The 26,865-nt window shown below is 51.4% G+C and overlaps 1 protein-coding gene across 4 annotated transcripts in view; it reads right to left on the bottom strand.

The window, feature by feature from the left end:
• The window catches only part of CALN1 (calneuron 1), a 612,973-nt gene that overhangs the window by 466,779 nt on the left and 119,329 nt on the right, over positions 1–26,865 (bottom strand). Inside the window, exon 1 of one of the 4 annotated variants that reach the window (XM_017342575.3) lies at positions 22,225–22,579. The exons of 2 other annotated variants lie outside the window; for them this stretch is intronic. The gene's annotated coding sequence lies outside the window, so the exon portion shown is untranslated. Of the gene's footprint in view, positions 1–21,828; positions 21,934–22,224; positions 22,580–26,865 lie in introns of those variants that run through there. One more of the 4 variants, XM_070064500.1, reaches the window with a different exon arrangement.

Raw genomic sequence — 26,865 nt, 5'->3', positions numbered from 1 at the left:
GGGACACAGTGGAGGAAAGGAAGCCACTGGGGCTGGCGCTGTGGCGTAGCGGGTAAAGCCGCCGCCTGCAGTGCTGGCATCCCGTATGGGCGCCGGTTCGAGTCCCGGCTGCTTCACTTCCGATCTAGCTCTCTGCTATGGCCTGAGAAAGCAGCAGAAGATGGTCCAAGTCCTTGGGCCCCTGCACCTGCGTGGGAGACCCGGGAGAAGCTCCTGGCTCTGGGCTTCGGATAGGTGCAGCTCCGACCATTGTGGCCAACTGGGGAGCGAACCAGTGGATGGAAGACCCTCCCCCTCTCTGCCTCTCCTTCTCTCTCTGTGTAACTCTGACTTTCAAATACATAAACAAATCTTTAAAAAGAAGAAGAAAGGAAGCCACCTTCAGGAGCCCTGGGCCGAGGGCATCAGAGGGACACTGATGAATCAGAAGCAGCAGGCAGGCAAGGGCACTGAGCGACAAAGCAAACAGGACTGCGGGGCCCCCACTGTGTGCTGTCTCCCTGTCCCCCAGCCAGCTGAGAAAGACGAAGCTGGCTCGCGTCCCACACTCCACTCGAAGCCAAAGAGGCACAAAAGCCAAGCCAATGTAGTCATCTTCTCTCGACTGTCTCCCGAAATGACCTCCAGGTCCAGGGAGACGAGCTGATGCTGCATAAGCCTCTTTGCTTGCCTGCCCTACCTCATTCAAAGCCGCCCAGGGCCAGGGGGGCTTCAGACAGGTTCCTGACACTCCCAAAGGGGCACCTGCCAGAACCCTCTGTCCCGAGTTCTCCACTGCCTCACGTCAGGAAGCCAGCTCCCCCTCCGTGTCCACATAACAGCCCCTCCATGTCACCCCCGATGGTGGCACCTCTTCAATGGCCAGTTCAGCAACTCAACGAGATGCACCCCAGTAGGTTTGGTTTTCCAGCCAGAAGATCCCTAGCTTGGCTACATTCTGGCTGTTAAAGCCCTAGACAACACACCCCTTGTGCCTTAGTTTCCCCATCAAGAAAATATTTGTCACAGAGTTAGGTATATTTTAAACATCTCAGATGATGCCCATGGCGTGGACATGACAGCGTTCATGTTGGTGAATAAGGCGGGGACGGTACAGCAAAAGCAATTTGGTGGCTGTCATCCTGGTGGCCCTCTTGGTTGAGACTTTGGGCAATGCCAGCCCTCAACCACGAGCCGGGAGGGCCATGGGGCACACAGTCTGTGCACCATGATGACATCAGCATGGAAACACTACAACAGAACCATGCAAATTTAGCAGGGGCCACTAAGGAGAACGAAGGTGGTCTATGAAGCATTTTATAATACGGAATATGCATATGCATTTATTTGTTGAAAATGAGTAAGCAAGGCAAGCATTTGCCATAGCAATGAAGATACCGGTTGGGATGCCTGCATCCTATATCAGAGTGCCTGGGTTCTAGTCTTGGCTCTGCACCCAATTCTAGTCTCCAGCTAATGTGCACCCTGGGAGACAGCAAGGGATGGCCCAATAACTTGAGTCCCTGCCTCCCCCATGGGAGACTCAGACTGAGTTCTGGGCTCCTGGCTTCAGGCCAGCCTAGCCTTTGTTATTGCAGTTTAGGGAGTGAGCCAGAGAATGGAAGGTCTCTGTCTGTGTATCTCTGACCCTCTGCCTTTCAAATAAATAACAACAGATCAATAGAACATGCTTGAGACAGAAGACTAAGCCATCTCGAAAGGATATGGATGACACTCACATGGTCCAAGGGAACAGGAAAGGTCTAAGGGGTGTGCCCAGGACAGTGGCGGGGAGAGGGAAGGAGCAAAGCCAGGGTGGTTGTCAAGGTCAGGTGACAGCAGCCTGTCACAGGCAGTCTGCAGCGGTGTGAGATCCTGTCCCACCCAGGGGGACTGTTCACCCCCTCTGACCACGGATGAGGGCCACCTGCCCCAGACTACAAGGGACACTCTGGTTCCCGAAAGTCGCTCGCCTGTAAGACTCCAGCCCAGGGAGCAGAATGCGGGTTCACAGGTGAGCCTCACACACCGAGAGAACCCATGCCAGAAGACCATGGTTTGGCAAACTCCAGAGATAACTTTGGAAAGCATACCTCTAGGTGAGAAAATTCAGGAAGGACAAGTAAGTTAAAAAAAAAAAAAAAGTATCGTTTAAAAGAAAAAAACAGTTCAGTGGAAAGCTCTGGGACACACTCAAAAGTAGTGGTCATAAAAGGGTGTAATTACTTTCCCATTGGAAAAATGTGGTCATTTAGAAATATTGAGGGAGGCAGCATGATGGCACAGTGGGTTAAGCTGCCCCCTGCAAAGCCAGCATCCCATATTGCCCCAGTTCATGTCCTGGCTGCTCCACTTGCAATCCAGCTCCTTGCTAAGGTACCTGGGAAAGCAGTGGAAGATGGTCCAAGTCCTTGGGCCAAGTGCTTGGGCTCCTGCACTCAGGTGGGAGACCTAGAAGAAGCTCCTGGCTCCTGGCTTCAAATTGGTGCAGCTCCAGCCATTGCGGCCAATTGGGAAGTGAACCAGTGGATGGAAGACACTCTCTCTCTGCCTCTCCTCTCTCTGTGTAACTGACTTTTAAATAAAGAAATAAATATAAAAAAGTAAAATAAAAACAAATAAATTTTAAACACACTGCTAAATATCATATAAAAGAAATAAAGGGGCCAGCGCCGCGGCTCACTAGGCTAATCCTCCACCTTGCGGCGCCGGCACACCGGGTTCTTCTCCTGGTCGGGGCGCCGGATTCTGTCCCGGTTGCCCCTCTTCCAGGTCAGCTCTCTGCTGTGGCCAGGGAGTGCAGTGGAGGATGGCCCAAGTGCTTGGACCCTGCACCCGCATGGGAGACCAGGAGAAGCACCTGGCTCCTGCCATCGGATCAGCGCGGTGCGCCGGCCGCGGCGGCCATTGGAGGGTGAGCCAACGGCAAAAGGAAGACCTTTCTCTCTCTCTCTCACTGTCCACTCTGCCTGTTAAAAAATAAAAAAATAAAAATAAAAAAGAAAGGGATAAACAGCCAATTTAGATATATTTGCAATATGTAATAAACAAAAGTTACTCTTCTTTCTAGACAGTTCTTATCAATTAAAAAAAAGCAACACACCTCAATAGAAACACAGACAATTCAACACAATTCACGAGACAAAAAAAATCAAATGGCCAATAAGAACATGAAAAACAATCTGCTTATACTCCCAGAAATCGAAGAGAAAATGATGATATAAAACCATTTTGCTGTACAATTTCAAAAACCGTCAGTGAGCAGGAATGGAAGTGAGCCCTCTCGTGCAGGGCTGCTGAAAGTAGCAATGAGAACACTCTCAAAGGAAGGAATCCATGTCCTTGACCTGATGATTCCACTAAGACTTTATCCTGGGGCCGGCGCTATGGCGTAGTGGATAAAGCCATCACCTGCAGCATTAGCATCCCACAGGGGTCCCGGTTCAAGTCCCAGCTGCTCCACTTCCAATTCAGCTCCCTGCTAATGTGCCTGGGAAGGCAGTGAAGGATGGCCCAAGTCCTTGGTTCACTGCACCCATGTGGGAGACCCAGATGAAGCTCCTGGCTTCAGCCTTGTGCAGTCTTGGCTGTTGTGGCCATTTGGGGAGTGAACTAGCATATGGAAGACCTCTCTCTCTCTCTCTCTCTCTCTCTGCCTCTGCCTCTCTGTAACTTTGCCTTTCAATTAGGTAAATAGACCTTTAAAAATAAAGATTTTATCTTTAGAAAATACAGATACGTACAGATATGCACTATTTCCCAATAGCTAATTCAGAAAGCAACACACGGCATATCCATTTGTGCATGACAATGCATTCATTTAAAACAACCGGGTGGGTTAGAACACGTACCAACCTGGAAAGACTTTCACAATCTGTGAAGTGCAAAAGCAGGTCAGGTTCAAGTATTCACACCACAAACCCCTTCAGATAAATGAACAAAGGACACACAGGAGAGACACTCGGCGCCCACACAAAGAGCAAACTCTGGTGCATTTTAACCCCAGCTTGTCATCAATGGTTGTCTCTCGGTCAATGGGATTGAACGGTCTCTTCTTCTATTTGCTTATTTGTCAAGGTCTAATCACAAAGTCCTTTACTTAAAGGAACATTCCAGTATCAGAAAGTTAAGGACCAGACCACAGCAGTGTCGTCCTGGGGAAATCCCCTGGAAGGTTGTTGAGTCTGAAACCCAGTCACCTCCCAGGCAGGTTCATTCTAGAACATTCCCACGGTGAGCAGATTAGCTTAGCAGATTGATGCTACAACTGGGCCTGCAACTCCACAACAGGCAGAATCTGGAAGAACAGGTTGGCAGGAAGGCAAACACCAGGGGCAGGTGATGAGCTGTGACCAGGGGGGGCAGGGCAGCTGTCACTCAAGAGTTATTTTTTTTTAAAGATTTATTTATTTGAAAGGCACAGTTACAGAGAGGCAGAGGCAGAGAGAGTCTTCCAGCCACTGGTTCACTCCCCAGATGGCTGCAACCCCAGAGCTGCGCCCATCCAAAGCCAGGAGCCAGGAGCTTCTTCCGGGTCTCCCACATAGATGCAGGTGCCCAAGGACTTGGGCCATCTTCTACTGCTTTCCCAGGCCATAGCAGAGAGCCGGATTGGAAGTGGAGCAGCCAGGACTCAAACCAGTGCCCATATGGGATGCCGGCGCTGCAGGCGGCAGCTTTACCTGCTATGCCACAGCACCAGCCCCCATCATTCAGAGTTTTAAGGGTTGCCCTCCTCCAGTTCAGCAAAGACCTCTGAGCCAAGGGTAATAGAAGCAGCAAGGATGGGAGATTGGGAGCGTTTAGCTTCTGGCCTTTCTAGGGTCAAGGACTTAATGCTCCCAGCACTGTGGGCGCTGCAGCAGAGTTGGACTGGTCAGCCTTGACACAGGGGATCCAAAGGACTTCCTTCTGAAGGGTGAAGAAGTGAAGGGTGTACGCACTGGCAAAGCGGGGGACAAAAAGGACCTTCAATCACTACACCCTGCAGAAGAAAAATTTCGTTCTGTGCAATACATCAAATTCTCTTCCCTGGGGATTTGCATGACAATGTCGGACCTGCCTGCTGCTGTTTCTGTTGGGAGTTTGAGGGCCCTTCCTTGCCTTCACCTCCCTCTGTCAATAACCTACTGATGAGGAAATTTCATAGAATTCATGAGCAGAGTGCCTGCCTCCAAGGCCCCTCTGGTGAATTATTTGATTTCAATGCAAATAGTAACTCCCTCCGTCTCCCGTTCAGATTTGCTATAAGGATTCCTGCAAGAAACACCTTGATTTTACTGTGTTTTCCTCTCCCTGTTTCTCCTCCAAAGAGCTCAAAGCACTGAAAGAAGCTGTTTATTTAACAGCCTTCGCTCCCTCCCCTGTCATCCGCCTCTCCAGGGAGAGTGTCTGGGCTTTCATCTCCACTTCTCACTGGAGCGAATAAATCCCAAAGCCCCTGACGGAGGAAGACCATGGTCACCTGACACCAGACCCACCTTGCACATGGTTCAGGCTGCTTCTTCCCACCCTGATGTTGTCCAGGTTTTGGGATCAGAGCCCTAGATGCCGAGTTAAGAAACATCTCTACACGTGTCTCCAGACAAAGCACGGTGGAGACAACACGTATGACCCCAAGACCCTTCCCTCTGACAGCTGACGGCTTAGATGAGAGGGAACTTCAGGTTACCTCGCAGAGGGTCTCCCTCATTGAGCAGGGCTCTTTGATTCTAAAAGATGATCCCTAGCACTAGCCCATAAAGCCCAGAGTTAAGTGAGCAGGTGTTGCAGGCATTTGGGGAATGAACCAGCAAATGGAATCAACATCTCCGTCTCTCTCCCTCTCCCCCTCTCTCCCTCTCAAATAAAGAAAAATAAATAAATTTTCAAAAATGCAAGAAATTCTTATCCGATAAAGAGAAGAAGGGGGACGAGAGAGAGAATACCAAAGGAAAGAGGCCACGGAGGGAACTCTAGGGGCTCCTCCATGTGGGGGTGGTCTAGGCAAATATGAGGATAGAAACGTGTTATGGGCTTGAAGTCCCAGCCTTGGAAGGTATCTCAGAACGTGATGGTGGTTAGAGATGGGGTCTAGGAGGAGGTAGTCAAGTTAAGATGAGGTTACTGGGATGGACTACAACCCAATCTGACTGGTGTCTTTAAAGAAGAGGAGATTTAAGGGCCTTGTGTTGTGGTGCATAGGATCAAGCTGCTGCCCCTGTTACCAGCATTCCAAATCAGAGAACCAGCTCAAGTCCCAGCTGCTCCACTTCCAATCAAGCTCCTTGCCAATGGCCTGGGAAAGCAGCAGAAGATGACTCAAGTGCTTAGGCCCCTGTGACCCTTGTGGGAGAACCAGGGGAGCCCCAAGCTCCTGACTTTGGCCTGACCCAGCCACTGTGGCCACTTCGGGATTGAACCAGCAGATGGAAGGTCTCCTTTGCTCTCTGTGTAGCCCGCTCTCTGTTACTCTGTCTTTGAAATAAATATAAATAAACACAAACACATCTTTAAAACAGAAGAGGCCATTTGGAAGAGGAGCGTTGGACACAGATACACTGACCAGGGAAGGACAGAGCAGACCTGGGCTCGCCTTCTGCTCCAACAGCGGAACTCAGCTGCAGGAGCGACCATGCAACCTGCGAAGCCTGAAATTTTTGCCACAAGTGGGAACAGCCCTAACCTGAACACTCAAACTCCCAGATCTTCTCTGCGAGCGGAAAATTCCACACCTGACTCCATGCACTAGGTTGCAGTCAAAACGTAGGCTCTGGAAAAAATGCTGTACACAATTGCCATCAGTCTGTGTGTTTCAGGAATAAATGACACGAAAGAATGCTGTGTTTGGACTTGGGTTCCATCCCCAAGGTAACTCATTGTGTATATGCATATATTCCAAAAAATCTGAAATCCAAAGCATTTATTGTCTCAAAAATGTCTAACGATCATATCTGCCCTTTTACAAAGTCGAAAAGAACAGATAGAAGATTGAAAACCAGGTGGCAACACTAGGCAAGAAGGAGGAAGAGGAACATCAAGATCAGGCCTAACTAGGGGACCAAAGCAGTGAACAGGCCCCAAAGCCTTGGCCTATAACCCTGCTAAGGGCGGAGGACCCATCCCACAAAACCCAGGCTTAGCAAGGAAGGCCTGAAGTGGCAGAGCGTGCAGGGAGTCTACCTGTCCTCCTCCCAGATGTAGATCCTCCAACTTGGGGGAGACAAGATCCAGCAAGGATGACGCAGACAGCACAGCTGTGGTCCTGGGAGGCTAGCGCAACGCAAGCCAGGGATGCCCAGTAGAGAGGAAGTGGCCAAGCTGGGAAGGCGGTGAAGTCTGCCACTTGGTGCAACAGTTACCCAGCTGACGCTGCAACCCCGTTCACTGGCTCCCACTCTTATCTGTCCTTGACCTAGGCCAAGCCCACTGCAGGCCTAACAACAGACACATCTAAGAGAACAAGAGAAGCAAAAACTGAGCAGATAGGACAGGCTCACCCTCAGAGTAAGATCCATGCTCAAATGCAAGGATGCTCCAAGAAGGCGATCTTCAGAGAGTGTTAAAACGTGTTCAACACCGGCGCTGTGGCTCAATAGGCTAATCCTCCGCCTTGCGAAGCCGGCACACCAGGTTCTAGTCCCGGTCGGGGCGCCGGATTCTGTCCCGGTTGCCCCTCTTCCAGGCCAGCTCTCTGCTGTGGCCAGGGAGTGCAGTGGAGGATGGCCCAAGTGCTTGGGCCCTGTACCCCATGGGAGACCAGGAGAAGCACCTGGCTCCTGCCATCGGATCAGCGCGGTGCGTTGGCTGCAGTGCACCGGCCGCGGCAGCCATTGGAGGGTGAACCAACGGCAAAGGAAGACCTTTCTCTCTGTCTCTCTCTCTCTCCCTGTCCACTCTGCCTGTAAAAAAAAATATGTGTTCAACTGTTCTGTGCAAGTTCCAGAAAATCCCAACTCTAGAGGCTGTCTTACCTAACAGGTTCAGAGCATGGCTTCCAATCATGAGTCAAACTTCAGTCCTCGTTAACATGTGACTGCCAGCAAGATACAGGAGTCCCCTTATCCACAGGTTAATTACCCATGGTCAGTTACCACTCAAAAACATTAAGTGGAACATGTCAGAAATAAATACTCCAGAGGTTCTAAATTGCATGTTGTTCTGAATAGCACAAGCAAATCTCCCATGGCCCTGGGCCACCCCACCCAGGAAATGAATCATCACTTTGCACAGTGTGTCCAGGCTGTATACCCTGCCCTACTGCAACTCACTCATTAGCTGCCCGGGTTATCAGGGCAATTGTCTTGGTATCATACTGCTGGCAATCAAGTAACCCTAATTCTACTCAATGGTGGCCCCATAGAGCATCAGTGGTGATGCTGGCAAACTGACACCATAAAAGGCTCCCTTAAAGTGCAAATGTGGGGAGCACCACTGTGGCATAGCAGCTAGCATCCCAGATGGATGCTGCTCCACTTCTAATCCAGTTCCCTGCTAACGCACCAGGGAAAGCAGTGAAAGACGGCCCAAGTGCTTGTGCCCCTGCACTATGTGGGAGACCTGGAAGAAGCTCCTGGCTCCTGACTTCAGATTGGCCCAGGTGCAGTCATTTGCGGTATGAACCAGCAGATGGAAGATCTCTCTCTCTCTCCCTCTCTCTCTCTCTCCCCCCCCAACTTTGCTTTTCAAATAAATAAATCATTTTTAAAAAGTGAAAAGGTTAAAGATCTTTACTTAAAAAAATCATATGCTGAGATTGCTACAATCTACAGTAAGAACAAATCACCTTTATTTTTATTCTTCTATTTTATTTTACTTATTTGGGAGCCAGAGAGATCGAGAGAGCTTCCATTCACTGGTTCACTCCCCCAGATGTCTGTAATAGCTGGGGCTCAGCCAGATCAAAGCTAAAAGCCCAGAACTCAATCCTGGTCTCCCACATGGTGGGTAGGGAGACAACTGCTTGAGCCATCTCCTGCTGCCTCCTGGAGTGAGCATTAGCAGGAAGGTGGAGTTAGGAGTGGAGCCGGGACTTGAACCTGGGCACTCTGATATGTTAGGTCAAGCAGCATGTTATAACCTCTGGACCAAATCCACGGCCCTGTGACATCTTCTATCTGTAAAACTGCGAGGACGAAAGAAAAAGAAATCGGGCAAAAATGTGGCCACAGTGTGTGCCAAGCGCTTGGTGGAGATGGAAAAGGCATTAAATTTAAGGGTGGAAGACACGAACAAAAAACATGTTCCAACTGATGGAACTGTTGCGTTTCGTTCGTTATTGTTGTGAATCTCCTACTCCGCCTAATTCATAAAGCAAACTTTAGAGTGAATATGTAGGTTTAGAGAAAAAAACATGGCGTTAGCCAAGACTTCCAGCATCCGCTGAGGGTCTTGTAATCACTCCCTTGAGGACTGGAAGGATTGGGGTGGGGACTGTATTTACATTCTCTTCCATTTGGTATCTTCATCTATAAAACTGCAGATAATAACAGCGTCTACCTCGTGGGGTGGCTGGACAAATTAGTTAACATATGTGAAGTGTTCAGAAAGGACGGCTTACATAACCATTAGCTATAATTACACCACCTCGATCTTTATGCTAGCTTTCATGTGCCCCCTAAGACGTCTATGCTATTTAAAGACTTAATCTTTTAGGGCGAAACACGCCCCTCCCCCTGAGAATGCACTGCCCTCGTAGGTCCCTGGTTCTCCCACCCATTGCCCTGTCTTCATCTCAAGTCAGTTTCCGGTGCAGAAAGAGATGGTCAGGAAACCAGCCCCATCAATGCTGGCATCCTGAAACAGGTGCCTTGGGTTGGAAAGGCAGGAACAGAAAGGATCCAACAAAATACAATTTATTAGTCATCCCAGGCTGAACACGTCACGGCTGGGTGATAAATGCCACGAGCATCAATTATGAACTATTCTTACAACAGGTTCAGCATAGCTACCACGGCACCGAGAAAGCTATACGTTGGGAGCATTCTTTATTTGTTTCCACACTGGGAGAAAAATATATATATATATCTTGGGTGCAAACGGTAAATGTAATTATTTTGCATGAAGGAGGGCAGCCTGATCCCACCTGGAAACAAGCTGGTGAACATCTGTCAAGGTGTCAACTCCAAGTGCAGAAGCGGAGAACTCCGTCACGCTCCCGCGTTGTTAACTGAGGTTGGCGGGGCGGCTGAGGGGAGGGGATGGGAAGTCACGTCTCAGGATTCACAGTGCCTTGAACGTGACTAGATCTGCAGGCTTTCTGGATGCCCCTGCACCGACAGGAGCAAATGGGGTGTCTTCCCCCTGGTCTCAGGTCCACAGCAGTCCTATCCTGGTGATCTGCGACTCTGCACAAAACTCCCTGGGTCTCAGTTTCTAGAATACTGTGGTTTGGGTCCAGATCTTTCTAGCTTACTGAGCTTCTGATTGTGATGTTTTGCACCCTGAGCCAGGGCAGGGGAAAATGCTGGCGTGCTAACATCCTGACTGCTCGTTCTGAGCGCAGCTCTGTAAGGGTTGCTCTGGGTCTTTGTGGCGCGTCCCATTCCCCGTGAGGCTGGGGAAAGCAGGGTCCCAGCCCTCTAACCCTGCCCGATTGAACCCAAGAGGCCAGCGATCGCTATGACACCATGGAAGTCAGGAAAATGTTTCCTTTCGGCAACTCTTGCTCACCCCAGGGCAGCAGCAGTGGCCATCAGTGGAACTAGTTAGAGACGCAGGCACACAGCCTGCGCCAGACCCGATGACCAGAACTTGTAAGGTGGCAAGTTCCCCAGGTGATGTGCAGCCCAGCTGTTTGAGGAATGCTGTTCTTGGGTGCCTGTACCCTGGACTGCCCCACAGGGCGGAGTCCCATCCCTGACCCCAGAAAATCCTGATGGCACTGTTCTAGCATACGACTGGACTGCTCAAAGTCTCTCAAGTGCCTACCAGAGTATTCTAGTATGCAGCCAAATCTGAGAACCACTGAACTAAGATCTCAGCTTCAGTTCCTGGAGCTTCAACCCAAGGCTGGACAACGTCCCTCCACAAACGTCTGTACCGCCATGTGTCCTAAGCATCACTGGTATCCATGCCTCCCAAGACCAACGCAGGGCCAGTCCTTCTCTGGGTGGACACTGTCCCCATCAGTACCTGCCTCTTACTTTCACCTTTCCAACCCTTCTAAGACATGACCACTCCTAGGGAAAGCTAACAGTCAGTTCTCCCTCCCTCCCTCCCTCCCTCTCTCTCTCTCTCTCTCTCTCAGTTCTCTCTCCCTCCCTCCCTCTCTCTCTCTCTCCCTCTCTCTCTCCCTCTCTCTCTCCAATGCAAACTTCCAAACTAGAGGACAAAACTTTCTTTTTCAGAAACACCTTCCATGCAGAGATCTCAGAGCACATGGACCCCGCAGGCCAGAAGCTAGAACTGTGGGGAGCCAGAGGCGGCCCAGACAAACCCTCCTTGGCTTCGGTTCCTTCTGGCGTGCAGAGCCATGAGTCAGCCCTGCATAATTCATCCTCTAAGTCTAACGAGGAGACCTCTGAGAGAGATTTCCAGCACCCTTTCTATCCTTTTTAATTACCTGATTCTCCCCCTGCTGCCTCTACCCTTTGAGGGCCCCAGTGGGTGCTGTGCACGGATGCATTTACTCTGGATGTCGAGAAGTAGAGAATGCTGGTATTTATTTAAGGATCACACACGGGAGCCGGGTCGGAAGCCAGCACTACTTGGATCTACCAGAGCTCACAAGCAGGGAGCTGTCTGTGCTACTAAGGTGAAGGTCGGGTGTTGGAAGGGAAGGAGAAATGCTCTCCACTCAGGAAAGACAACCTTGGCCCTGACCTGCTCTCACCAAGCAACTCAAGAAACAAAGAGACTAGGGGCACCCAAAGGAAAAATCCATGAAAATACAATACCCAGGGCTGGCACTGAGGCATGGCCAATGAAGCCACTGGCTGCAGTGTGGATATCCCACTGGAGCTCCACTTCAAACCCTGACTGTTCCACTTCCGATCCAGCTTCTCGCTAATGCACCTGCACCTGGGAAAGCGGTGGCAAAAGGGCCAAGTGCTTGGACCCCTGCACCCACGTGGAAGACCCAGATGGAGTTCCTGGCTTCAGGCTTCTGCCTGGTCCAGCGCAGGCTTATGTAGCCATTTGGGGAGTAAACCAGCAACTGGAAGCGTCTCTCTCTCTTTCTCTCTCTCTCTCTCTCTCTCTGTGTAATTCTGCCTTTCAAATAAATAAAATAAATCTAAACAAAAAAGAAAAGAAATAAAATACCCACAGAGAGAACTCTGCACATCTCCAGAGGCACGAATTTGCCCAAAGGAAAAAGTGGATTTAACTATTTCAAAGTGATTTAAAGAACTCAGATCCTGATCTTTCTTGCAAAAAAAAATGAGCTTGTCTTTGAGAGGCTCAGGGTACCTAGAGATTCTATCGAGCAGGTCCCAATAGCCCTGGAGTGACACTGTTGGTCACTTTCCTCCACCAAGGACTATCCTGGGACCATGGGCAAGTCACTTGCTGCATCTTGGTTTCTTCCTCTGTGCCACGGGCAGGGAGGAGCACCCAGGTAACCAGGCTGAGCCGAGGGGCTCTAAGTCCCATGCACGCTTGCTATTCTTCTTCACCACTCCCTGCTGAATATGGAATACATGCTTATGCATATGTATATAAAATGAATCATCAGCCCGCGTGAGATCGGATTGGAAAACAGAGCAACTGGTTTTCGGAGCAAGCAGTGGGAGAGCTGTAGGCTGACCTGCTGCATCGGTGTGCGGTGCCGATGTTTGAGGGCTTCTTACCAGGCTGTAAAAATGTTGACACAGTCATTAGGCCTGTTATCAGTACACAGGCAGCTCGCAAGGAATAGCTGAAAAGCCCTCCCGTTTTTCATCGGGTGAAGAGTGCCCTCCTCATTCTTGGGTGTACTAAAATGAACTCATTTTCTAATAATGCAGAGGCAATGCTGAGTGGACGGGAAAGGACACAGGGTGGGGAAATGGATTCTGTCGGGCAGGAAGCATGTCTTTTCCTCTCTCTCTCTCTTTCTCTCTCTCTCTCCCTGGTCCTCGTTCTGCTCCAGCTGTGACATGAGATAACTGAGGTCCCTTCTCCCTCTCAAATCCCCTGGTTCTGTTACTTGACAAGCATTCTCTTCTAAGCAGGTGCTTGCTTCTCCGCGCACCGAGAAAGGATGTGTTTCATTAAAGCAATGATGGGACCGGTAGTAATTCCATTGAGTCAGATAATGCGGCTCCAGTCCAACACCACAAGCCTACACTAACACTGAGTTTGTGGCAATCCCTTTGCTGACGCTTAAGCCCCCATACCCTGTCTGGACAACCAGACCACCGGGCAGACTTTGCTCCATGGGGGTATCCTGCCCTTCCACACCACACCGAGGGCTCCAAGTCACACTCCATTTAATATTTTCCTTTCCCTGTTTTCAAAGGATAATATTCAGTTGCTATAAATATGTCACCAAAATAATTAGCTAAGCTCCCAGATTTGTGCTTTGAAGTTTTCCTGTTGCCTAACTTTTGTTAATGAAAAAGTGTAAGTGATTTGTAATCATGATACAAACTTTTTGGGATCTAATACTAGAGCAATAATGCTTAATGTTCAGAGATGAGCTTTTAATGAATATTTAATTGCTCTATTCTTTATAAGGATAAATTATGCTTTTAGTAAACAGTCTGAATACTAAAACGGTAAGATTCAGTTTCTCCTAGCTAAGTTATATGAGAGTACCTCAAAATATTTGTGGAAAAATAGAATTAAAAGACAAGTTTAGTGGTAGAAATTTAGTCTAGCGGTTAAGGTACCCTTTAAGATGTCCACAATCCACATCAGGAGTGCCTGGGTTCAATTCCCAGCTCTGGCTCCTGACTTCAACTTCCTGCCACTGTAGACCCTTGTAGACAGTAATGACAGCTCAAGTCATTGGGCTCCTGTCACTCATGTTCGAGGCCTGGATTGAGTTTCCGGTTCCTAGATTCAAACCAGCCCAGTCCCAGAAACGGACATGTAGGGAGTGAATCAGCAAATTGGAGCATTTGTTCTCTCTCTCTCTCTCTCTCTCACCCCTCTTTCTCCTCTCTCTGTGCCTGTGAAATAAATTTTTAAAAAAATTTTTAGCCACAAGTTTCTTTTTTGAAATCCAGGCATAATTTTTATAAGACATATTTTCCAGGAACTTTTCGAAGACTCCACGTATGTTCAAGTTTTCTGATCCTTTGTTTCAACAGGAAAAATGGGTCATCCAGATTTCAGGCGCTACAGGAAGGAACTCAGGAGAGTAATTTGGACACAGGGTGGCTTGTTACAGCACTATCTCAAATTCAGCAAAATCTAGATGTCGGTACTCGAATGCAGAGAAAAGAATCCAACCATGTATGCCCTTGAAATGTTAATGGTCTGGAGAGCAAGAGTGCAGATGGTGGGGTTTTTTGTGTGTGTAATATTTTCTTATTGCCTTAATTTCTGTTCTAAAAAGATTGTTTACTTTCACAACGGAAAATACAACTTAAGCATAAAACCAAGAGTCACCAGTTACTGGTACAGAAAGTCTCCTATCTTCTGAGCAAGAGGTTTTTGCATTAAAATTCCAGAAACAAAATGGCGGGAAAGAACATTTTGTAGATATACTCTCACAACATCTTGCTCAAGACATTTGTGGTCATCGATGTCTACGTCGGTGCAATTTTTTTCCAACTAGAGAGGTGTGCTCATTTTCAAAATCATAAAAATTCCTAATCCCCAACACCACTGGATAATTATCATGTAACATTTTTGGCCCATTTCTTTCCATTGTGCTTCCACACCATGTGTTTTAACAAAACTGAAATCATAGTAGAAATGCACCCACGTTTGATTGGTACATTAGAAATCACTCGATTAAGGTCACCAAAGCATTTTTCTCTCCAGCTGCTACTCTTAAACACTATGTTTCATTTTACACTCTAACAGATAAAGACCCATTTTATTGTGCCAATGTCGTGCACACAGAATGCAGAGTGGTTAGGCTGATCATTTGCAAGTATGAATTAAATCATGTCACAAACCCATTCAAAACCCTCAGTGGCTTCCACCAAACACCATCAAACCTAAGCTCCACACGGTGACCCTACATGAACTAACCCCTGCCTCTGAACTCACCTCCTGCCACACAAGCAGCCATCCTAATGCTCCCAGTTCATTCTACCTAAGACGCCCTGCACTGGCTCCCCCTACTGGCTAAAAGTTCTTCCCCAGATCGTCCTACAAGTGAGACCCTTCTTGCCCACCCAACCCAAAGGAGTCCTTGCATCTGCCTCAATGATATCTTTCCTTTTATTCGAAAGACTGAGAGAAAACAGAGAGAGATCCTCCATCTACTGTTTCACTCCCCAAATGCCTGCCGCAGCTGGGCCAGGTTGAAGCCAGGAGCCAGGAGCTCATTCCACATGGGTGACAGGGAGCCAAGTGCTTGAGCCATCACCTGCTGTCTCCCAGGATGTGAATTAGCAAAAAGCAGGAAGCAGACACAGAGCCAGAACACTAACCCAGGGGGCCGGCACTGTGGTGCGGTTGGTTAATCCTCCACCTGCGGCACCGGCATCCAATATGGGCGCTGGTTCTAGTCCTGGCTGCTCCTCTTCCAATCCAGCTCTCTGCTGTGGCCTGGGAAAGCAGCAGAAGATGACCCAAGTGCTTGGGCCCCTGCACCCGCGTGGGAGACTTGGAAGAAGCTCCTGGCTTCAGATTGGCACAACTCTGACCATTGCGGCCGTTTGGGGAGTGAACCAACGGAAGGAAGACCTTCCTGTCTCTCCCTATCTGTAACTCTACCTCTCAAATAAATAAATAAATATTAAAAAAAAAAAAAGAACACTAACCCAGGCACTCTGATAAAGAATGCCAAGCACTGCCCGAACACAATCCACAACCTACCCTGTGACTTTCTTTCTGTATTTTTACTGTATCTTACACAGCTGGAGTCTGAGAACACCACTGCCGACCTCACCTACAGCAAGAGGCTCACTACACATTGGTGGGATGACTGAGCTATTTCCAAGGTAGCCAGCTTTGTGGGGCATGAGATAAAGCAACCTACTAAACAGGCCAGCTTCACAGCAGTACAGCCCCCTAATGAGACTTCTAAAAATAGGCTGTCACCTTCTCCCACAGCCTGGTCATCGAAGGGCTGCCCACAGCCCTGCCAGCAGGAAATCAACCCAGTCCACCCAGCCTTGGCCGGACACCGATTCTGTTTCTCCACCCTATGACCTAACCCAGGACCCCAGTGGACACACTCAGCCCTTCCCTTCATTCTACTCCCACATCAACACGTAAATCCTGCCCATTTTCCCTCTTGGGCAGGACACACTCGACATCTACACCGCAAGATCACTCTGGGAGAAGCGTCCCAGATCCCTGTTACAACCTCTCTCCATCCTGATGACCCTACAGAAAGCCACCCCTAGGGAGGAAAACCCAAAGCTATGCCAATCAGATACAGCATCCGAGCACTCTGAACGTAGCACAGTAATACTATAACAACAACAAAGCAATAATAACGAAAAAGGCTGTAGGACATTTATCTCCATAGCATCACCTAGGAGAGATTGCAGTCCCTTTCTGCCCCTAAGATCCCCTGGGCTGCCCATCTCCTGTCCTGGAGCTTCAGGCCATTTTTCAGCAACACTTCTAAGACATGTTCTTCTTTGCTTTGATTGACAGCCAGAGTCCATTTCTGTTGTTCGCCTCCTAAGAACCTTAACTGGCAACTCCCCAAATGCTTGCCAAATCCATCTCTTCCTTCCTCCCAGCGTGCACTCCTCACACCGGCTTGCCCTTCGGCCTCGGAGGCCCTGCTGCTGTCCCTGAGTCTAGTCTTCTCACTGCCAAGTCCATTCTCCCCGCAAGCGGACGCCAGCCACACCCGACCAGGTCACCCCTACCCTGAAGGGGGCACCGCTGGTCCTGACCAAAGGCCCTTGTCTCTCATGCCAGCTTCTTCTCTACCTACACTGTTTTTTTTTTTTTATTTTTGACAGGCAGAGTGGACAGTGAGAGAGAGAGACAGAGAGAAAGGTCTTCCTTTGCCGTTGGTTCACCCTCCAATGGCCGCTGCAGCCGGTGCACCACACTGATCCGATGGCAGGAGCCAGGTGCTTCTCCTGGTCTCCCATGGGGTGCAGGGCCCAAGCACTTGGGCCATCCTCCACTGCCCCCCCGGGCCAGAGCAGAGAGCTGGCCTGGAAGAGGGGCAACCGGGACAGAATCCGGCGCCCCGACCAGGACTAGAACCCGGTGTGCCAGCGCCGCAAGGCAGAGGATTAGCCTAGTGAGCTGCGGCGCCAGCCTGCCTACACTGTTAAGTTCCCAGAACCACCAGCCGCCACGCCACAGTGTATTTTGTGCCCTCCCAGCCTGTGCTCTGCAGGGAAGTGTCCCTCCAAGGAAGACCACTTCACAAACATTGCCTCCATCCTAGCCTTGCAAACCTCCGTCTCTGTTCACCCACGTGTGTCCCTAACCTGGGCCTGCTCCCCCATCGATCTGTGAATTATGCCATCTTCATCCTTCTATCCATGTCCCCTAACAGGCATACATGTTTGCAAGGTACAAAGGGATTAAAACATAACTGACTTTGAAAACCCCAGGTTAGACACAACAATTATATTGTCATTTTCATCCTTGCTGACCACATTCAGAACTGCCCTCAAATTGGGCATTTTGAGAGAGCCACCAGTGCTCTGTCCATCTTTCTTTTTAACATTTATTTATGTATTTGAGAGTCAGAATTACAGAGAAAGAGAACAAGCAAGAGAGAGAGAGAGAAAGATCTTCCATCCACTAGTTTACTCCCCAGATGGCTGCAACAGCCAGGATCAGGCCAAAGCAAAGCCAGGAGCCAGGAGCTTCATCTGGGTCTCCAACATGCGTGGGCCACCTTCTACTGGTTTTCCCAGGCCACTAGCAGGGAGCTGGTTCAGATGTGGAGCAGCCAGGACAAGAACAAGCACCCATATGGGATGCTGGCTGCTAGTGGAGGCCTTACCTGCTATACCACAACACCAGCCCCCAATCTTCTTTATAGTATATTTTATTTATTATTGTTTATTTGAAAGGCAGAGAGAGAGAGAGAGAGAGAGAGAGAATCATGGGCTGTTTCAGTCCCCAAATGTCCATAAGAGCCAGGACTAGGCCAGGCCAAACCAGAAGATGGGCTCTCAATCTGGGTCTCCCAAGTGGGTGGCAAGGACCCACTACCCCAGCCATCACCTGCTGCCTCCTGACATGCACACTAACAGGAAGCTGGCGTGGACGGCAGAGCAGGGGCTCCAGCCCAGACACCACACTAGGGGATGCAGGCACCCCAAGCAGCCTCTGAGCTGCTGTGCCAAACACCCAACCCACGCCTCCAATCTTGAAGGACGGCTTCATTACTTAAGAGCCACACTGTTTCAACACGAATCAGAGGCTACTGCCCGCTGCACTGCCCAACGGTTCCATATCACAAGTGCCCACTGCAGACACTGACTCCATCAGTTTAAGTCTCCAATGAAGGGCAAGGATTCACCCATCCCATGCACAGAAAGGTAATGTGCAGGAAAAATACATAAATTATAATAGCCAAACCTATAACAAATAGCCAAACCTATAACCAATCTGAGCTCAACGCTACACCTGGCTCCAGCGGTGCAGGCACATGCGGTGTGGACTTCCACCCCTTCCCCAGCCCCACTGCACAAGTCACAGCTCCTGCTGGGTCTGGGTCTTGAACGGAGAATGTGACACACACCAAAATTCACTCAATCAGCAGACAGGGCACCCATCGTGTGTCTGATTCTAAACAAGTCCCTGCAGGTCAAAGGCAACCATAAAACATTTTTCACGGGGCTGACACTGTGGCACAGCTGGTTAAAGCCCAGCCTGCAGTGCCGGCATCCCACATGGGCACTGGTTCGAGTCCCAGCTTCTCTACTTCCGATCCAGCTCCCTGCTATGGCCTGGGAAAGCAGTGGAGGATGGCCCAAGTACTTGAACCCCTGCACCTGCATGGAAGACCCAGAAGAAGCTCCTGGCTCCTGGCTTTGGATCAGCTCAGCTCTGGCCGTTGCAGTCATCTGGGAAGTGAACCAGTGATAGAAGATCTCTGTCTCCGGTTCTACCTCTCTCTGTTAACTCTGTCTTTCAAGTAAATAAAATAAGTCTTAAAAAAAAATCACTTTCACACCATAAACAATCAGTGTGGAAAGAGCTCTGCACGCAGAATCAGAAACCCAGACCCTTAGAATCAAGCCATGGCCGGCGCCGCGGCTCACAAGGCTAATCCTCCGCCTGCAGCGCTAGCACCCCGGGTTCTAATCCCAGTTGGAGCGCCAGTTCTGTCCTGGTTGCTCCTCTTCCAGGCCAGCTCTCTGCTGTGGCCTGGGAAGGCAGTGGAGGATGGCCCAAGTGCTTGGGCCCAGCACCCACATGGGAGACCAGGAGGAAGCACCTGGCTCCTGGCTTCAGATCAGTGCAGCGTGCCAGCCGTAGCAGCCATTTGGGGGGTGAACCAATGGAAGGAAGACCTTTCTCTCTCTCTCTCTCTCTCTCTCTCTCTCACACACACACACACACACACAGTCTAACTCTGCCTGTCAAAAGAAAAAAAAAAGAATCAAGCCATGACCCGGCCACGTGCTATACATCTCCAAGAAAGCTATTTAATTTCCCTTAGTATCAATTCCCCTACAAGAAAGATGAGGATTACATGAGCTCAAATGTGTGAAAGTGTCTGGCACAAAAGTGGAGCCTCAGAAATGTGAATAAAGAGGGTCTCCAATGGCCGTAAACGTCCCAAAGTTCTAGGAGAGCCGGAATTTCTTTCAAAACAACAACTAGCGCCCCCTTCTGACATGCAGCAGGCACTGCACAGGCTGTGAGTGCCAAGAGTGGGCCGATAAATACACCCCTGCACAAACAGGTGCAGCCACAAGTTCAAGGGCCGGCTCAGACACCCCAAGGGCACAGCTGCTATGGAAAAGAAATTTCTTAGTTGGAAGTCAGCCCTGCCTAATATTTAAACACTGATCAGGTGCCTCCACTGTGGAGATACATGTTAAACTGAACACAGGAGAGCAGCTGTCACAACACCCCACCCTGCCCTAATGCCCACCTCCTCCCCTCACAGAGAACACGGAGGCTGGGGTCTCCACCAAGCTTGCCCACCACCTTCTCAACAGAACCAGCTCAACAGAATTATTTTCTTCCTCAAGAGCCCTTGTCCTGCACCCTGGCTGAAGGTCTGGTTGCTGGCAATCGCGACTCTCAGAGTTCAAGAAAAGGTGAGATCTTGGTGAATAATTCTAAGAGGATTTTGCTCTCCTCCAATAAAACATCCCGGGGATTGAATTTCCAAAGAGTTTTATTTTCCTCACTCCACTTGAATAACCCCCGGTAACCAACTTCAGCGTCGTGGACCAAGTTCTAAGCAAACACAACCATCCTCCCTGGCTTTCAGTGAGTGTCGTGGAAAAAAAAAAAAAAAAACAGGTCTGCAGGGAACTCAAACGCCGGGAGCCTCCAAGTCAGGGAGACAGCACAGCTCCCCTGCAACCAGGGGGCATCCGTGGGGGGCAACCCTGACAGCCTGAGGAATCAGCAAAGTTACACAGCTCCTGGATCCCAGGAAGGAACCCCCCAGCTGGGTGTGGCCACCGAGCTGCAAGCCCAGGACCGCGCAGCAGGGCACACAGGTAACAGCAACCAAAAGCCAGGGCTCCACCTTCTTCTTCTCACCCGCACAATTACGCAGCCAAAGCCACCAGTGGCCAAGGGAGAGGACTGGACTCTGCTTTCCATGACCAGGCAGATCCTGCTGCAGCCCCAAGACAATTGCCTACCAACTGGCTTCCCGGCCCCTCCCCAAGCTCTGATGCTTGGGTGGAAACCCAGCTGCTTTTTGGTCAGCGGTGGAAAAAGCAGCACTCGAAAGTACGAGCGCACACCTGCCATGTGTGTGTGTCTGGACAAACACAGAGCAGGCGCCTGCCGATTCATGACACAGGTCATCTCAACCCGGCTGCAGCAGCTGCCCTGGGCCACTCGGAAAGGCACTTACTATGGACATTGAGCAGAACAGACGGCCACACGCGGCCGGCTGGCACTGGGGCTGCTGTTCTTCCGGCCAGCCAAGCAGATTTTCTCCCCCCCCCCCCCCCGCCCCGAAAAACCAGGTTCAAGGTCTGGGGATAGCGCCCCAGTCTTGGCACCCAAGGAACTGCAGGCAGAGCCTCACCTGGGCGCTGGGGGCTTGGGCACATATGCAAGATAGAAAAAGCGCTTTCCTCTCACCCTCCTCTGTCCAGGGGTGGGGTGGGGGGATTAAAAAAAAAAAGGAGTAGTGGGAAATAGAGAGGCTGGGGGGAGGCTGCGCGCGCTCCGGGTCCACACTCGGCACCCACGCCCGTCGGGGTGAGGCGTCCTCCGCTCGCCCTGGCCCCCAGGCCAACCCGGAACTACCTGCTGCTGCTGCTGCTGCTGCTGCTGCCTAGGCGCCCGCAGGCCAAGTCTGGGGAAGTTCACTCCCCGTCGCGCTGGTTCGGGGAGGCTGGCGCCCCGGCACCCCCACACCGCCGGGGAGAGCCGCACGGAGCCCACCCGGGCGCGGGCGCCCGACCCATCCGCGGCTGCTCGGAGCCCAGGGACCACGTCCCAGGAGGGGCTGCCCGAAGCCTCCCCAGCGCCCCCGCCCGACCCCGCGGCGGCTGGCGGCGAGGAGCGAACGTCCAAAAGGGCGAGGAGCCCGCGCTGAGGGCAGGAGGTGGAGGGAACCCTGCCTCCCGCCTCCCGCGGTAGCCATGACTCCGGCTTCCCGGAGACCTGGATGCCGCCGCGCGCCCTCACCTGCGCTGCGGTGCGGCTCCGGGTCCCCCTGCCCACCACCCCCCAAAGGCGCGCAAGCCCGGTGGCCACCGGCGCCTCCAGCCCGCACAGTTCCGGGACACCCGAGTGAGCCGCGCGGCCCTGCCCCTGCCTCACGCCCCCGGGCGGGCGGCCAGGAGGCAGCGCCAGGGAGGGCAAGGTGGCGCGATGGGCCCCCCCCAGCCCGCCCGGTGGGTGCCGTGTGCCGGTGCCAACAGGTCATGGGAAGGCGCTGTGGCCGCTCGCCCGCCCACTCTGGGACGGGGGCCCGCCACAGCCCCGGGTTGGGGCACCGTGGAGGGGGGCGAGGACGGAGGCAAAAGCGAGGCGAGGGAGCGAGCAAGCAGGCAGGCGGGCGGCGGCGGCGGCGGCACTCACCTCTCGCTGGGCCGGGGCCCCGCAGCCCGGCTGCCGAGGCGCCTCCGCGCGGCGCCGGGGGCTTCCTCCGAGGCCCGCAGGGAGGGGGCGGCGCGGAACGCAGGCTCCGAGCGGGCAGCGCTCAGCCTCTCGCTCACACCCCCAGCCGGCAGCCGCGTCTCCGCGCCGGCATCTTCGCTGCCGCCGGCTCCCACGGCGCCCCCGGGCCGCTCCCCACGCGCGCGCCGGGGCCGGCGCGAGCCCCCTCGTCGGCTCGGAGCGCGAGCTGAGCGCGTTCCTCCCTGTCCTTGTCCTCTGCTCCCGTCTGGGGACGCGTGCCCCGCACCCCCTGCACCGCGCGCACCTCTACCCCTCCCGCTCCCGCTGGCCGCGCGGGCTCAGCCCATGTGCGCGGCTGCTTCGCTGCGCCCCGGAGCCCAGTGGCCGAGGCCCCGCTGGAGTTGCGCGCCCTAGAAACTCCATGCAGCTCCGGCCTCCTCCCCGGCTCCTCCCCGGCGCGCCCCCCGGGGCCTCGCGGCCGCCCGCACCAAAATCCCCGCTCCGCCTCGGCGCGCCGCAAGGAGCTGGGCTGCAGAGCTCACGCGGCCGCCGGCTGCTCGGAGGGTCGGGGACCCCCCACCCCCACCCCTCCGCCTCGCCAATGGCTCCCTCGGTTTCCAGGCAGCGCAACCTGAGGAACGCCTCGGCGCGCGCGCACACACACACACACACACGCGCCGCACACACGGGCGCACACGCGCGGGGGGCGAGCTGGAGCTTGGCAGTCGGTGCGCCCCGCTTCCCTCCCCAGAGGAGCTGCCCACGTTAACTCCGCCAAACTGCTGTTTCTCCGTATTGGACAACTCGCCCAAGCGCCCCCCTCCCAGCCCCCTGCTTTAACTACTTCGTCCCCAAGACGCACACGCCAGGGCCACGATGACACCTGCGTCCGCGCCCAGGACGAGGGCGGGGCTCCGAGGTGGAGGGGCCGGCGGCGGAAACTAGGGCGACCCCAGGGGGCGAAGGAGTCTGCGAACCCAGCCCCGGCAGGCACCTCTGAGGCGGGACGGTGCCTGCCTGCCCTGAGCCCACTCCCCTGGAGCCCCGCGGGACACGTGGCTTGGCCTCCACCTCTCCTTCCAAGGTCACAGAATGGATTCCAGGAAGGTGGATTAGGACGGTGGGACACAGGTGTGAGCTTTCTAAAATCTTGCACCCTCAGACCCCTCCTCTCCCTCCCATACCCCACGCCTCAAGGGCAGTGGGATCCTCCCACTGTCATTCTCAGTTCTTAAGAGTCTGCCTCCCAAAACACAGTGCAATCAAGGTGTGTGTGGTCACAAAAAGAGAGAACATCAAGATGGGTCTCCGACTGTCCCTTCCTGCTCCTCCCAAAGACGTGCCAAGGGAGAAGGAACAACCCGCCTTATTGGAGCAAGCTAGCCTTGCCTTACAACCTGCGCTTTTCCAGGGCCCCTAGTTTTTTGCCCCTTAGGAGGCAGAAAGCTCACCAGCTCAGATGCCTCCAAAGCCCAGAATGAAAGGAAAGATACATGTGGAGATTCTCACACCGATCAGGGGAACAAAGCAGCCAGCACTGCCTCTAAGCATCTCGTCCAAACAGCTCAGCCATCGCCTCTCCACTGGCTGCTTCGGCTGCCAAGCGAGTCCAGGCATTGGCATTGCCAGCCAGCGTTACAAGTTAATCAGGGTGCCCTCTCTGACTGCACCTCCTGGCTTGTTGCCTGGGCGTGGTTTCTGGAGTGCCTGTGGCACCTTCTGCGGGCACCAAACCTTTGGCATTTAATATTCACTGTCTTGTATTTTTACCGTTTTTTCTCGTCTTGGCCCCACTTCCCCAATTCTTATAATCTGAGCTTTGTACACCTTGTCCGGTGATGTGCACAGTGGATATTTCTAGGAGTTTCCATCGAGTGTGGCAGGCAGATGAGAGCAGTTGACAACCTCAGTATCTTCCCCCTCAGACCCCTTAGTTTAAATGAAAGCTGCAGCTTCTGTCGCCTCAGTAGCAATTTATTTGTCATTTTCTGGATGGCAAACAGGTAACCAAAGCCCCCTTGGCAAATCTTGATGCACAGATGAAGTTGTGGATGAAATACAGAGATCACCCGCATAACCAGAGTGAGACGCATCTATCCCAAGTCCTCACTCAGCCCTCTCTTACTGGCCTTGGGCATTTGGGCTTGTGAGTTCTTATCTCTGAATCTGACCATCTTCGTGTTGTAAAGTGGGAATAATTATAGTAGCTATAAGTAGCAAAGTAGCTATAAGTAGCAAGATGAAATGTGATCATGCACAATAGCAAACTTTGTACAAAATGCTGCTTGTGGTCGTTATTAATTAGTAGTCGGTACATGTCAATGACACTGACTTGGAATGTCAAGGATCTTTTGTCCCAGGAAACTAAACTCAGTGGACCTCAAGAACCAACTCTGGGAAGCGTGCTAAGTTCGGTTCACCAGCCCTGACACCTTTGCTCCAACTGTGTACTTGTGTACACCTGTCCCCAACATCAGAGTGGGAATGCTTGCAAGACCCTCCTCCCAAGGAGAAACCAAAATCCACAGATGCTCCATTCCCTTACGTAGTATTTGTCTACAAGACAAGCACAGCTGCTGTATACTTTGAATCACCTCCGGCTTATTTATACTACCTGACACAATAGAAACGCTATGTAAATAGTTGTTAGACTAACCGTCCTGCTTAGACAGTAATGACAAGGAAAATGCAAGTGGATATCTTCAGTTAAAGGCAATTGTTTTGCTTGTAGACAGTTTCAGTGCGTGGCTACTTGAATCCGTGGTTATAGAAGGCACGGATGTGGAGGAGCGACTGGGTGTATATATTCTAAATGTGTCAGCTCTTCGCTATCATTCTCTATTAACTTTTTAAAATGCCCTCATATTCCTCGGTGATTTTAATTTGCATCCCTTAATGAATAACAAACATTGCTGAGTATTTTTTTCATAAGCTGGTGGCCATTCTGACATCATGTCAAGTGTTACTTTCATCCTTCGCCAGAGTTTGAAAAACAGAGACACTTATTTTCATGTCATTGAGACCCACCCCCCAACCCAGTACATCCTGGGAAGTGTGGTTTTCCAAGTATTCTGTCCAAGTGCGGAATACTGAATGCACTGGATTCTTTAAAAAAAAAAAAAAGATTTATTTATTTATTTGACAGATAGAGTTACAGACAGTGAGAGAGAGAGAGATACAGAGAGAAAGGTCTTCCATCTGCTGGTTCACCCCCCAAATGGCCGCAACGGCCGAAGCTACACCGATCCGAAGCCAGGAGCCAGGTGCCTCTGGTCTCCCACGTGGGTGCAGGGGCCCAAGCACTTGGGCCATCCTCCACTGCTTTCCTGGGCCACAGCAGAGAGCTGGACTGGAAGAGCAGCAACCGAGACTAGAACCGGCGCCCATATGGGATGCTGGCGCCACAGGTGGAGGATTAACCTAGTGCGCCACAGCACCGGCCCGCACTGGATTCTTTACAACACATATTGTGTCTGTAAAACGAGAGGTGTTGAAGTGGGTTGATCTGCAGCCGCAGCAAACCAGAACAAAATTTGGTATCTGGAAGCAGAAACTGAAAACATGGGCAAAAGCTGGACAGGCCTTGAAAGGCTGGTGGTGGAAGTTGCAAGAGCTTCTAGAAGACTCTTGGAGAGAACTTACAAAGAAAACTCTCTGGAAGGTGGAGACTCCTAGCAGAAGAGCGAGCAAGACCCCAGCTTGTAACAATGTAGCAATTACGGAGGCTACCCAATGAACTGATGAATCTAACTGGGGCCATTTCCAAGTAGAAAATAGAAAACCCTAACTGAATTTTTCTAAATGCCTGCGATAAAAGATAAGCAGAGACAGATTAATTAAAGAAGAAACTTTTTTTTTGGTAGAATTGAGGAAAAATGGAAAGGAACCAGGAATTGCTGTGTTAGAAAAGATAAGTGTTTGACATTTTGATAGCTCCAGGCAAAAACTTCCAAAACCAGGACAATGAAATCTGGTTTCTGGATGAAGATGAAGTCAAGGTTAAGACTATAAGATTCTTTATTTTCTTTTAAGAATTATTTATTTATTTAAAAGGCAGCATTGCAGAGAGAGAGAGAGAGAGAGAGAGAGAGAGGTCTTCCATTTGCTGGTTCACTCCCCAACTGTCTGTAAAGGCCGAGGCTGGGCCAGGCCAAAGCAAGGAGCCAAAAGCTTCATCCGGGTCTGCCATGTGGGAATAGGGGTCCCGAGTACTTGGGCCATCCTCCACTGCATTTCTTGGCACATTAGCAGGGAGCCAGATCAGAAATGGAGCAGCTGGAACCCTCATGGGATGCTGCCTTCGTAGGAGGAAGCTTAACCCGCTGTACCACAGCGCCAGCCCCAAGATCCTTTACTAAGACATCAGACACATGCAGCTGTATTCTTAAAAGGGTTATTAGTATCTTAAAATCATTGTGCTTCAGCACACTCACAGTGCAAAGCAAAGAGAAAGGCCGGGTCTCAGAGATTTCTAAGTGTGGTCTTTATCCAATAAATACGTTACCATTTGAGTGATGGGAAGCCCTCAGTGTTCTTCAAGAAAGGGCCTTAATCTGGGCCTCAAAGGGTCAGAAACAGGAGCCGGCACTGTGGCATAGTAGG

Source organism: Oryctolagus cuniculus, chromosome 19 (genome assembly GCF_964237555.1).
Source record: "Oryctolagus cuniculus chromosome 19, mOryCun1.1, whole genome shotgun sequence".
In the NCBI taxonomy this organism is placed as follows: domain Eukaryota; kingdom Metazoa; phylum Chordata; class Mammalia; order Lagomorpha; family Leporidae; genus Oryctolagus; species Oryctolagus cuniculus.
This window is presented reverse-complemented; position numbering and strand designations above follow the sequence as displayed.